The sequence below is a fragment of the Rattus rattus genome, chromosome 2 (assembly GCF_011064425.1).
Source record: "Rattus rattus isolate New Zealand chromosome 2, Rrattus_CSIRO_v1, whole genome shotgun sequence".
Taxonomy (NCBI): Eukaryota; Metazoa; Chordata; class Mammalia; order Rodentia; family Muridae; genus Rattus; species Rattus rattus.
Window position 1 is genome coordinate 152048587 of NC_046155.1, and position 9977 is coordinate 152058563.

Consider the following 9977-nt stretch of genomic DNA (forward strand, 5'->3'; position numbering starts at 1 on the left):
GTCCGTACATTTTGTGTTTTGATTATTGTGTGATATGAGGATTTTCTTTTCTTCTCTGTGACATTTCATAAAGCACAGCATATCTATTTCCATGGTTGTTATTGTTGGATACTACAGCAGTCTATCACTGGTTTGGGAAGAATCACCACACTGATTATCATAATGGTGGGCAGTTTGCATTCCCACCACCAACAGGGAATTAACATTTCTCGTTTTCATTTCCTCACCATCATTTCTTGTCATTTTCATACCTTGATGTCAGGATTCTGACTGAGAAAAGTCAGAGCCTCAAAGAAGATGTACTTTTCTTTTCTTTTCTTTTCTTTTTTGAGTGCTAAGGACATCGAGCACTTTTCCAAGTACTGGCACATACTCCTATATCTTCATTGGATATCTACAGTCCCATTATGGATCAGATTTCCTCCTTTCTAAATGTTTAGCTATTATTGTGTTCACAAGTTGCCTGATGTATACATAGTTTGTCATTTGAGTTATTCTCACTTTAGTCTGGTGCTTATTCCTCTCTTACGTAGGTTCATTCTGTGATTATACCAATCCTCTTTGAATTGCTTGAGATCCTGAATGAGTTTTCATTAGGTCTCAGGTTGCAGTTATATCTAGAAATTAAACTGCACTATTGCGTGTGGTTTTTGTTGTTTGTCCGTCTGTCTGTTAGGTACTTTTGCGGCAGTTGTTTATTTTTCAGTTTTGTGTTTTTGTTTGATATTAGATAGATGCCAGCATTCCTTAGAAACTTGCAAAACAGATTTTTCCTTGTCTCTGCTAGAAGAAACACAGTGGTTCACCAATTGATATAAACCTGTGGTGCTTATTAGCCTAACACAGCCCATCTTGGGCTCATGACTCCTGTCAGAGTCACAAGTACTTACAGGTTTATAAACAGCAAAGTCCAGCCTTGCATCCATGGCCTTCCCTTGCACAAGTTACTGATCCATATAATCCCCATGATAGTCAGTCTCTCTCTCTCTCTCTCTCTCTCTCTCTCTCTCTCTCTCTCTCTCTCTCTCTCTCTCTCTCTCTCTCTCTCTCCCTCTCCTTGCTTTCTCTGCTATGATTTCTACCACTATGCTGTATCTTCTAATTCTTCCTCACTCTCCTACTTCCTTTTCATTGGCCATGTCCTGCCTGATTTCTTTTCTTTCTGCTCTGGTCTCTTTCACAATCCTCTGGATGCTTTTTCTTTCTCATTCACCTTAAAAGTAATGCTTCCCAGTGCAAGTTACTTATGCTTACAACATGCTCCTTTTCTTGGTTTTCTCTGATATCTTTAAAATTACAAGGGCTTATTAAGGATACTTTGCTCTAAAAATACTCTCCATTCTTTTCATATCTTTAAAAACTTTGCCAAAATACAAATTTTATCTCAGGAGCTGTGAGGGACTGTGTAAATTCTCTTTTTTTCAGAATTTGTAAGTACCTTAGGGATGGTTTAAAAGAAGGTTCATCAAAATATGTACCACAAAGCTACCTTTAAATCTTTTAACAATACGATTCATTATCATTAATTAGCAACGATATTTCTATGTATTTTATGGTACTGTTTGTCCTAAAATATTTGCAGAATACTCACTCATATTTGCAGACAATCTTGTCCTAGTGATTCACTTATCCATTAGTGAATATTTTACATTCTCTTTCTGTGAGTATAGACAGAAGGACACTTCTGATATAGCAACATACAACAGGAAATTGCTTAATGATCTCAAGGACTTATTATTCCGGTTTCAAATTAGAAATCCAAGTGACCTGCTCATGGTAGCATAAAAATGTGGTTGTTTTCACACTAATCTTAATAACCCTTCCTATTTCTAATTCATTATTTCCCTATTTTAAAAATTGATAGACTCCCTTATACTTGAACCAAGAGCATATTTGGTCATGCTTCTGGCTTCAAAGATACTGTAGGTGAGACAGTGTGACTTGTGACAGAACTTGAGGTTCTGTCTTGCTTACTGTTCTATTGCCGTGAACAGACACCATGACGATGGAAATTAATAACCAAAAACATGTACTATGGGCCTCGCTTGCTGTTTCAAAGGATGAATCTATGACCGCATACACTGAGAGCAAAGCAGCAAGCTGACAGGTGTATTTCTGTTGCAGTAATTAAGAGCTTAGAACATTTCCAAAAGTTACACATAGAGATAGAAGAGGCAACTGAGTGTGGTGTGAGCTTTTCTGAAAGCAAAATCTTCTCCGACACCTCCACAAACCAGTGATCACACTTGCAAATATGGATTCATGGAGACCATTCTATTCAAACCCCTACAGATTGTTCACACTCCAAATAAATTCACACTACATTTCAAAGAATTCTCCAGGAATACTGGTTTTGATAAATTTCTTGAGCTCTGTAAACCTGTTTTCTGTCCTTATGAACCAGGTCAGCCTTTAGGTACATATGTAGATATCAGGGAGTTCCTGAGAATCAGAGAGTGCAAAGCATGAGCTTATGTCCTGTGTTTCCTTCCAGGAGTGTTCCCAAGCATGGACTCAAGCATCCCAGACTCGGGGGCTGACCTCATCCAACTGAATGGAAGCTACCACACAGAAACTTCACCTTGTGTCATCGAGTCCAGCGTCATGACTTTGCTTTCCATCATCGTTGCCTTCTTTGGCCTGGCCGAAATGCCATGGTGCTGTGGCTTTGGCCTTCCGCATGCAGCAGGAATGTCTTCTCTGTCTACATCCTCAACCTGGCTGGGGCAAACTTCCTCTTCCTCTGCACTCACACTGCATTTTCCCTGGAAAAGATCATTGTCCTTTTTCACTCCGTTCACATCCACATCCCACTGTTGTTCTACACTCTGTCCACACTCGCTTACCTTGCAGGTGTGAGCATGGTCACAGCCATTAGTGCCGAGCACTGGTTGTCTGGCATTTGGCCCTATTGGTATCAGGGCCAGCGCCTAAAACACACAACAACTGTCATTTGTACTGTGCTCTGGGGTTTGGCCCTGCTCTTGAGCCTCCTGGAAGGAAAAAGTTGTGGATTCCTGGGTAGTACTTATAACCAAGATGTGTGTTGGAAACTTGATTTCATCATAGTTGCATGGTTGCTTGTTTTATTTGCGGTTCTTTTCTCGATCCATTCAAGTCCTACTGGTCAGGACCTTCTGCGGTTCAGCGGACTCCTGCGACCAAGCTGCATGTAACCATTGTGCTCACGGCACTGGTCTTGGTCATCTGTGGCTTTCCTTCGGAATTATCTTCTACCTCTTTGTACTGGACTACTGAAGTTTATTATAGTATGCCTTGTAATTCTTTCCATGAGACAATTCTCCTCCTGTCCTACATTAACAGCTGTGCCAACCCCATCATTTGCTTACTTGTTGGCTCAATTAGGCACTGTAGATTCCAGTGTGGGACTCTCAGGCTGCTACTGCACAGAGCCATGCAAGATATCCCTGAGGAAGAAGGTGAAGAACTTGAAGAAGTTGTAGGAGAACGAGTACAGAGCAGTACACCCTAGTGCAATAGCTCCGAATGGCTTTAAACAGACACAAGCGACTTTACAAGACAAATTTGCCCTGATCCCTGTGGTGCATTTCACCAAGCCTGTTGAACTGATGACCCGGGGTTGAGTCAGTTGGGAAGTTAACCATTCCCATGAAATTCGATTAATACAACCCCAATTTTTATAGAAATACTGCCTGGAACTCTCCTACTGTCCTTCCAATGAAGCTTCACTGCATCCCCTTGATATGTGACCCACTGGAAGAGGTGTGGGTCAAGGACTGTTCCCACTTTTGACAAGCCCCTTCTTCTGCAGAAGATCAGGACACTTGAAGACATAACCGCTTTTCATGGGTCACTGAACTTGATAGTGATTAAATGAAAATTATGTTTTATACCTATTTATCTTCTCTACAGATTTTGTCTTCATATTATAAGGATATAATAGATGCACTTTTGTAGTGTACTTTCCCTTGTATATATCATAGACTATGTCTCTGAATTAATAAATATCTCTTAATTTGTATAATGTTCGAGTTTCCTTTTCTGTTGCGAGGGAAAACACATTCCCCCACAAACAATGAAGGAGAGAAATTTTGCTACCTGGCTTATATTCTCAGTATAGAGGCCATCACTGAGGAAGGTCATGTCAGGAACTAGAGCACCACATAGATCAGTAACTACTGCAAACACAGCTTCTGGCTCCCTCTGCATTGACTGCAGGTCCTACTCAGCTAGCTTTCTGGTGCAACCTACCGTGGGCTATGCTTTCTTGAATTTCATATTCAAAATAATTCCCCCAAACCACTTCCAGAGGCCAAGGTAATCTATGCTATTCTTCATTTGTGATTTCTCCTCTCACATGAATTTCAGCTGTGTCACGGTTGGAACTCGAAGCTAGCCAGAACATTCCAACCTCTTCTATTTGAAGGACACAGCACTATTGAACCATAAACTTTTCTTCCTTTTTCCTCAAAATAGCATACTATAAAACACAATCTGACTTTAAAAGTCCAATGCTCTTTAAAAATTCCAGTTATTTAAATATCATGTCAATGTATAGCTTCATCATCCAGCTATACAGGAAATTTGAAATTGACTTTTGTCCATTGTTCCCTATACACTACCTTGGTTATTCACCCAAAGACATGTGTTTTTTCCACTTTCCCTTTGTCCTGATGATCTCTTCCTAGGGATTATTTAATAATCGTTGAACATTTTAAGTGATTTCAACAGTTCTCTTTATTCTTGTGACAAAACTTTTGTCATATTCATATTATTTTCTGTAACTCATAGACTTTGTACCAGACATTCCAATTATATTCTTTTATAAATTGACATTTCAACTTTAGATGCTATAGTATTTTATCATGTGAACCAAAGATTATCAGAAATCGACATGCACAGGTCTAAGGAAATATTTCAACAATGTGCTGAAATGAGTATGTCTAATGACTCCAAACCCAATTGAGATACTGTTTCTTCATACCTCTATAGGTATGTTGGTCATTCCCAAATCATTTTTTGTTGCCTCAAATATCTCTGCTATTAATGCGTCTTTAAAAATAAAGGTTTAGATGGGGCTAGAGAGATGTCTTCCTTGTTAGGAACACTTGCTGCCATTACTGAAGACTGGAGTTTGTTTCACAGAATGAGTGGAGGGCACTTCTCAACTACCTGTATCTCTAGTTTCAGAACACCTTCCACTTTGTTCTATCCTCTGTAGGTGCCACAGGTGCCGGTGAATACTCCCTTACAGTCGCACACTTAATACAGATAACAGTTTAAAATTACTTTATCTATTTACATTTCAGCCATTACACCCCTCTCCATGCCCAAGGAAAGTTCCTCATCCCATTACTACTCCCAGTTGTTTCTTAGAGGGTGCTGCCCCTGTCCCTGCCTCAACCTGCATCCCCCTTCCCTGGGACCTCAAGTCTCTGGAGGATTAGGCACATCTCCCACTGAAGCCAACCCAGGCAGTCTTCTGCTATGTATGTTCCAAAAGACTTTGTACTAGCCCTTGTGTGTAGGAATCTTGATCATGTATTTCTTCCACAAAATGTCACATTGGTGCCCTATATTGATGACATTAGGCTCACTGGCCCAAGTCAGCAGGCATTAGCAACAACTTTGGTCTCACTGGTAACACATATGCACGTCAGAGAATGGGGAAAATATTCCAACCCAAATTCAAGGACAGCTTACCTCAGCCAAATTCTTAGGAGTCCAGTGGTGTGGGGCATGGAAAGATATTCCTTTTTAGGTGAAGGCTGAGTTAATGCACCTGGCCTGTCCCCGCACCAACAAAGAAGCACAACATATAATGTGTCTATTTGGATTTGGGAGAGAGCACATTCCTCATTTTGGTGTGTTATGCAGGTCCATTTACCAAGTGATTCAGAAAGTTGCTCACTTTGTTTAGGGGCCTGGAACAGTAGATGTCTCTTCAAAAGGTCTAACCTGTTATGTAGGCTGATCTACCATTGGAACCTATGATTCAGCTGACCCAGTACTTGAGGTGTAGGTGGCACATAGAGATACTGTTTGGAGTCCTTGGTGGGCCCCTATAGGTGAATCACAGAGGAGCCCTTCGGAATTTTGTAGAAAGGCACTACTAGTACCTGCAGACAATTATTATCCTTTTGAAAAACTGTTCTTGGCTTGTTACGGGGCCTTAGTTGAAACTAAACATTTGACAATAGTACACCAAAGTTACCAAGTGACCTTAATTGCACCTCATAAGCTGTGTGTTATAGGCCTCTCCATGTGATAAAGCATGAGATGCAGAGCAGTAGGCTCTTATAAAAGTGGAAGTGGCATATATGAAATTGGACATGAGCATGTCATGAAGCACAAGCAAGTTACAGGAAGAAATTTCCCATATTCTTTGGTTTATACTTCTGTTACAATGGAATCTGCTGCCATGCATGCACCTATAGCCTCAGGGGGTATTCCCCATAATGGATATGCTGATGAAAAGAAAGGGACTGTACTGCAAAAGCTTGACTACCTAAGAAAGAATTCACAGATCATATGAAACCCATGTAGTAGGAGGACGGAATTGTAGATGCATCGTTTCTTCCTAGAAGGAAAAACAAAATACTCACAGGAGGAAACTCATGGACAAAGTATGGAGCAAGAAGTGAAGAAAGGTCATCCAGAGACTGTCCATCTCATCAGCAGCACCACCAGACCCAGTCCCTATTGCTTATGCCAAGAAGTGCTTGCTGACAGGAGCCAGATATGGGTGCCTCCTGAGAGTCTCTGACAGAGCCCTCCTGACACAGATGAGCATGCTTGCAGCTACCCATTGGAGTGAATAAGGGAACTCCATTGGAGGAGTTAGAGAAAAGCCTGAAGGAGCTCTTAGGGTTTACAATACCATAGGAAAAACAGCAGGATCAACCAACAAGGCCACACCAGAACTTCCACGGACTCAACCTCTAACCAGTGGGTACACATTGAGGGACCCATGACTCTAGTCACATTTGTAGCAGACAATATCATTGTACTGCATCAATAACAGGAAAAGCCATTGGTCCTGTTAAGGCTCATTTCCCCAGTGTTGCGTCATGCCAGGGTGTTGAGTTGGGAGTGGGAGCATACTTACTAATAGAAGCAGGTGGAGGGGATGAGGTTGAGAGGCGGGGAGAAAGGGGATAACATTTGACATGTAAATACATAAAATATCCAAGAAAAATAAAATTTCAAAAACAAGAACATACTTGTGTAGATATTTGTGCTTTATTCCATTTTTGTTAGCATCAATTGAACAGGATACAAATCAGTATTTAGGTGGATATACTAAAATGATGTTCCCAAGAGACATTGATCTATGATAAATTTACAATGCATTTGTGATTGTACAAGGTAGGATTAAATCATCTTTGTTGTATTTATGACATGGTCACTAATTCATTTGGATTTGAGGAAAGATTTTGTCATGTTGGCAAGGGGTGGATTTTGATGACTGTTCTTGGTTATCAACCTGACTACATCTGGAATGATCTATAGTACAGAATTGGAGAGCATAGCTGTGATCCAGATCTTGAAGCCGGTAAACACAGCCTTATGTCAAGGACCTAGACCTAAAGACATAGGGGTGTAGTGGCCATGAAAAACTTAGCCCCAGGCCAAATAGTACTCACCTTTAATCCCAGCAGACTGAGTCAATCAGATCTCTGAGGTCAAGACCAGCCCAGATCTAGGTCCAGTGGCCCCGCCTTTAATCTTGGCCACACCTTATGCTGGAGGCCTATATAAGGACATTGGGATAAGGAAGACTCACTCATTTTCACCTGTCAGAGCATCTGTTGGAACCTGCTTCCTCAGGATTGCAGGCTTTTCACCAGAAGACCAGGTGAAACAACTAGCCTTGTGGGACTGAGCAACTACTAGATTTTTGGACTTCCCATCCACAGCTGCCCATTGTTGGATTAATTGGACTACAAACTGTAAGTCATTGCACTAAATCCCCCTAATATAGATAGCCATTCCACAATGACTCTATAGAACCCTGACTACTTACAGTGCTCTCAGTGTGTGTTTATGTGTGTTTATCTTGCTTTTGCTCATTTGAATTACTTAATTACTGTGTTTTGTTGAAGGCAGTCATCCCCAGCTTTGGCTAAGAGTTTCATTCTAGTATTTTCTCTAGGCTCTAGATTTATGGATAGATATTGTTTAAATTTGAATCTCGCTTTCAATATCTCATTTTCTCCATCTGTGTTGATTGAACGTTTTGCTGGGTATAGTAGTCTAGGTTCGCATCTGTTCTTTTCAGAGAGGGCAAGATATCTGTACAGATCCTTCAGGCTTTTACAATCTCTGTCGAGAAGTCAGGTGTAGTTCAGATTCTTCAACTTCGCTTCTGTTAAAATATCCAGGTCGTGGTATGTTATCTTACCTTTTCCCCTTGCAGCTTTTCATGTTTCTTCTTTTGGTCCGTATATTTTGTGTTTTGATTATTGTGTGATATGAGGGTTTTCTTTTCTTTTCTGTGACATTTCATAAAGCACAGCATATCTATTTCCATACTTGTTATTGTTGGATACTACAGCAGTCTATCACTGGTTTGGGAAGAATCACCACACTGATTTTCATAATGGTGGGCAGTTTGCATTCCCACCACCAACAGTGAATTAACATTTCTCTTTTTCATTACCTCACCACCATTTCCTGTTATTTCTTACCTTGATGTCAGGATTCTGGCTGAGATAAGATAGAGTCTCAAAGAAGATATGTTGCCTGTTTTGGGTTGTCAACCTGACACAGCTGGAACTGCCTCCAAAAAGGATTGCTCCTGAAAGAGCCAGAGATGGGGCCAATAGGGACCAGTGGTAAAATTTACACCACAGAACTCCAAGCACAGAACCCCTCCATTCCAAGAAGAAAAAAAGCAGGTTTAGTTTCTAGAACAGCTGCAAGTCAAATGTCACACAAACCTACTTGTGGCTTCCAACTCATCCCTCACTGTGAATGTCTTATATCTGAAAATTGTTTTGCTTCACCAAATGAGCATAACACTGTGCCTAGTTACCATTGTCCAAACTCTGCCCCAAATGAAAAATTGCGCCTCGATTGTTTGCAAGGTATATAACTCCCTGTTAGAGACTGCTTAAGGTTGTTTCCCCTTGAAGTGGAATGGCCCTGACATGTCAGAATGGTTAAACTCCTCTTGCTTTTGCCTTGATCACCACCTCAATGAGTCTCATTTAAGAGGTCCTGGAAGAGGATAAACTTGAGCTTCACACTCCAATCCAAGATGATCAGCTAAGTTCTCATAAGAGTCAGCCAAATGCTAAAAGCCCAATGCAAGAATATAATCAACAGAAGCCTATGCAATTTGGCATCCTCAGAACCCAGTTCTCCTATCACAGCAAGCCCTGGATAAGCTAACACACCAGAGGAGACCCTGCTACATTAAATTCCATCTCATGAAGATGATAAGAACCTTTAATTAAGACACAAATAATTCCCTTAAAGATATGCAGGAGAACACATATAGGTCTTTAAAGAGGACATGAGTAAATCTCTTAAAGAAGTACAAGAAAAGAGAATCAAACAGGTGAAGGATTTGAATAAAAAGATCTAAGACCTCAAAATAGAAATAGAAACAGTAAATAAACCACAAAAGTAGGCAGCCCTGGAGATGGAAAACCTGGGAAAGAGAACAGGAAGTACAAATGCAGGTTTTAGCAACAGAAGAGATGGGAGAGAGAATATCATAGTAGGTATGGATATACAGGTAAAAGAAAATGCCAATTATAAAAGGCCCTAACCAAAATATCCAGGATATTTCGATGAACAGAACACACCTAAGAATAATTGTAATAAAAGAGGGTGAAGAATCCCAGTTCGAAGGGCCAGAAAACCTCTTCAACCAAAATCACGGAAGAAAATTTCCCTAACCTAAAGAAAGACATGGCCATGAAGGTAAAATGATCCAGACCTTGAGGCTGGAAGGCACAGGCTTTTGACTGGATCTTGACTTGGAG

General features: G+C 40.6%; 1 pseudogene; it reads left to right on the top strand.

The window, feature by feature from the left end:
- Window positions 1-2508: 2508 nt before the first annotated feature.
- Window positions 2509-3493, top strand: LOC116894334 (annotated as a pseudogene).
- The last annotated feature ends 6484 nt before the right edge of the window (window positions 3494-9977 follow it).